The sequence below is a fragment of the Scylla paramamosain genome, chromosome 8, assembly GCF_035594125.1.
Source record: "Scylla paramamosain isolate STU-SP2022 chromosome 8, ASM3559412v1, whole genome shotgun sequence".
NCBI classification, from domain to species: domain Eukaryota; kingdom Metazoa; phylum Arthropoda; class Malacostraca; order Decapoda; family Portunidae; genus Scylla; species Scylla paramamosain.
Window position 1 is genome coordinate 10,690,930 of NC_087158.1, and position 4,870 is coordinate 10,695,799.

Consider the following 4,870-nt stretch of genomic DNA (forward strand, 5'->3'; position numbering starts at 1 on the left):
AAAAAAGTAAAATTCGTCGTTTGATACCATGGTCAGGATTTAAAGACATATAAGTGAGGGCCACACAGGACCCAACACACATTTCTACCCGGAGTCAACAAGCACACCACAATGAAGATTGTGAGTATCAACACCAGCAGTGTACGAGTACTCGTCTCTCCCAGGGTTCGCTCGCACTCATTTTCACAAAAATATTTCAAGATTTCATACAAACGTTTTATATTTGCGGGTCCTCGATTTAGCATTCATGTATTGCCACTCTCTGCATGCTTGATTAGATTATTGTGAGGGTAATTATATATACATAAGCATGTGTTCAAGTTGAATAACATGCTTCACCAAAACCAGATGCGGTTTCTGCTGTACCTGCAATATCAGTTGTTTCAAGGAATAAGTAACTACTTACTAATACTAATAATAATACTAACATAACGTTAGTATTAACTCGAACAGTATTTTTCAACTTAAAAAATAGTTCTTTATCGAGATATTTAAAAATATTGCTTTGTCGAAAGATTTAAAAACGTTGCATTCATAACGAAACTAAAGCTGCTTGCTAAGGATTTCCATGTAGCGATGCACCTGCTTTTGTCAGTCTTGAAATACAGACAGGATGATATACTTGCTTCAGTTAGGTGCCTTTGCTGTCTTTCACGTTTCTTCCAAACCCATTTCTTTTAATTTCCTAGTGAGTTTTCTTAGTGTTACCCCATGACAGTCCGCGATGGCGTTTTCTATAAAAGCATAGGTGTCGGTTAGCTTAGTCTCCCCTCTTAAAAAAAGAAAAAAACAAGTTTTCCTTTTTAACTAAATGCTGTTTACCTCCGATGTAATAATTTCTTAGGGCTCACCATCGAATTTTAACTTGACTGGGAATTCGGTACCTATGAAGCGTGCATGTGTATGAAGTGATGCGTCAAGTGACTCCATTAGCTGCTTTCTCCTCACTTCATATTTTGCTTCTGCTCTTTATGTTCACTTCATTCTCTCTCTCTCTCTCTCTCTCTCTCTCTCTCTCTCTCTCTCTCTCTCTCTCTCTCTCTCTCTCTCTCTCTCTCCTATAGGTGTTTTATCTTCTCTTTCTCATTTTTTTTTTCCTTTTCACAGCATCACCTCATGACTTGCTTTCAACTACCTCCTTACTTTTTATACTTTTCTTTTTTTTAAATAACGGATCCTTTTCCTCACTTGATTCTGTCATATTTTCCATCACAATATTTATTATCTTTATATTATTTCTTACTTCTCATTTTACCGCAGTTCCTTTGCACATTTCCTCCACCATTTTTCCATCTCATCTCCTACCACCTCTTGCCCACACCCACAGGCCGTCCTTGCCTTGATCCTGATGGCGGCCATTATGGCACTCCTTGTCCCCGCCAACGCTGAACCCGGGGGTTTCAAAGGTGGCTTTAGAGGAGGCCACGGATTTGGAGGCGGCGGCTTCAGCAAAGGCTTCGGAGGTCATAGAGGAGGTATCGGGGGATTCAGAGGCGGCTTCGGAGGCGGATTCAGCAGAGGTGGTTTTGGTGGTAGATTTAAGAAGGGCTAATTTATCCCTCCTTTTCTCCTCACGACTTCCTCCTCCCCTCCTTCCCTGCAAGTCTCTCCTTTACTCTCCACTCAACGTTTCCTTACTACGGAAGATTTGCCTTTGCTCAGGATATTCTTCCAATGATGGGCGTTGGTGGTACTCTTGGTACGTGTGGCATAATTAGATGATAACAATTAGCGTTCTCTCCAAAACTGTAACTCACCAGTATATGAGAAAACAAAATTGTACGCATTTTTACAAATATTTTCTCAAATAAATGATAACAATTTCGATGTGATTTTAATCTCTCTCTCTCTCTCTCTCTCTCTCTCTCTCTCTCTCTCTCTCTCTCTCTCTCTCTCTCTCTCTCTCTCTCTATATATATATATATATATATATATATATATATATATATATATATATATATATATATATATATATATATATATATATATATATATATATATATATATATATATATATATATATATATATATATATATATATATATATATATATATATATATATATATATATATATACATATATATATATATATATATATATATATATATATATATATATATATATATATATATATATATATATATATATATATATATATATATATATATATATATATATATATATATATATATATATATATATATATATATATATATATATATATATATATATATATATATATATATATATATATATATATATATATATATATATATATATATATATATATATATATATATATATATATATATATATATATATATATATATCAGCATCAACAACAACAACAACAACAACGACAACAACAACTACAGGAACAACATCAACAATAGCAACAACAACAAAAACCAGAACAGAGCATATATATATATATATATATATATATATATATATATATATATATATATATATATATATATATATATATATATATATATATATATATATATATATATATATATATATATCAGCATCAACAACAACAACAACAACAACAACGGCAACAACAAGTAGAGGATCAACATCAACAATAGCAACAACAACAAAAACCAAAGCAGAACTATATATATATATATATATATATATATATATATATATATATATATATATATATATATATATATATATATATATATATATATATATATATATATATATATATATATATATATATATATATATATATATATATATATATATATATATATATATATATATATATATATATATATATATATATATATATATATATATATATATATATATATATATATATATATATATATATAAGCATCAACAACAACAACAACAACAACAATGACAACAACAACTACAGGAACAACATCAACAATAGCAACAATAACAAAAACCAAAACAGAACAATATAGCAGTAGCGATAATATTAGTATTATATATATATATATATATATATATATATATATATATATATATATATATATATATATATATATATATATATATATATATATATATATATATATATATATATATATATATATATATATATATATCAGCATCAACAACAACAACAACAACAACAACAACAACAACAACGACAACAACAACTACAGGAACAACATCAACAATAGCAACAATAACAAAAACCAAAACAGAACAATATAGCAGTAGCGATAATATTAGTATTATATATATATATATATATATATATATATATATATATATATATATATATATATATATATATATATATATATATATATATATATATATATATATATATATATATCAGCATCAACAACAACAACAACAACAACAACAACAACAACAACAACAACAAAGACATCAACAATAGCAACAACATCAAAAACCAAAATAGAACAATATAGCAGTAGCGATAATATTCGTATTACTATCATCATCACTATTATCATCATCATCCTTAACCGTATCATCATCATTATCACGACCGTCCTCATCATCGTCATCCTTACTGCCATTATCTTCATTAATGTTGTTGTCAGAGGTGTCGTCGTTGTTGTCAGCATTAGCAGCAACAGAAGCAGCAACAACAACACCACCAACAACACCATTGGAGCTCATTGCAAATGCCTATTTTCATCAACACCTTTCTTCTTTCCTACCACTATTTTTTTTTTTTATTATTTATTTTGTTCATAAATACTAACATAGATGTCTGTCAGGCTGCACGATGAAAATGGGTACACTGCCGGACAAGATCTTACAGTTGTCAATGAAAGTTAAGGTCAGGTACATTCGAACGCACACCGGCTTTCGGATGTTGTATGAAGCCTACAGCGTGAAAACTACAGCAAGAAAACATCCAAGGCCAAATTGTCTCTGCCAGACCCGGGAATCGAAACCTCTCAGCTGCGAGCCGACCGTGCTAGTCTCATTACCACTGGGACGCTGTTTTTGCTTTTTTGCTTTTTTTTTTATTATTATTATTTTTAAAGGTTTTATAAACAGGATAGGTACATTAAAAAGTAACATTTTGTATCTGGAGACATTCCAAACATCAACACACACACGTCACCTTTTACTCGTTAGGAAAAGCTTATTCATTCATTTTTTTTTAAGTAATTATCTTCTACAAGCACCATTAAGAAGTACATACTGAACATTTTTCTCTCTGTATTTGTTATCTCCTGTGGTGAACATAAAGAAAAAATGGAATGGAAGGGTAAAGAAAAAAAGGTATATGGAGAGAGAGAGAGAGAGAGAGAGAGAGAGAGAGAGAGAGAGAGAGAGAGAGAGAGAGAGAGAGAGAGAGAGAGAGAGAGAGAGAGAGAATGGGAACAGAAAAACGTGAGACAGACAAGAGGAGGATGGGGAGAAACGTAGAATAATGAATGGGAACATGATGTTGAATGATGTGAGAGGTGGAAGAGGTAGCGTGGGAGAAGGAAGAGAATGAGAGAGGAGAAAAAGGGAGGGATGTGTTCAAGGACTGCGCAAGAGTGCCTCAACCTTTTGACTCCAACTTTCTCCGTGCCGCATACAGTCATCTTCCCTCACACACACTAATGACGCCGCGTACACACATACACACACACACACACACACACACACACACACACACACACACACACACACACACACACACACACACACACACACACACACAACTCTTGTCCCATTTGTTTGAGAGAGAGAGAGAGAGAGAGAGAGAGAGAGAGAGAGAGAGAGAGAGAGAGAGAGAGAGAGAGATAACAATGGCCTTCGCTTCCTTCGAGACGAGGCAGAAGGATAAAGAATTTGAAGCTGCTAAAACCACGCGGTAGTGTCAGCTGCCAGACGGCGAAAGAG

The 4,870-nt window shown here is 32.1% G+C and overlaps 1 long non-coding RNA gene across 1 annotated transcript; it reads left to right on the forward strand.

Annotated features, from left to right (window-relative positions):
- Positions 1-1,825, forward strand: LOC135102777 (uncharacterized). The gene is made up of 2 exons (XR_010269780.1): positions 1-120; positions 1,328-1,825. It is a non-coding gene; the product is annotated as an uncharacterized LOC135102777 (long non-coding RNA).
- Positions 1,826-4,870: the final 3,045 nt, after the last annotated feature.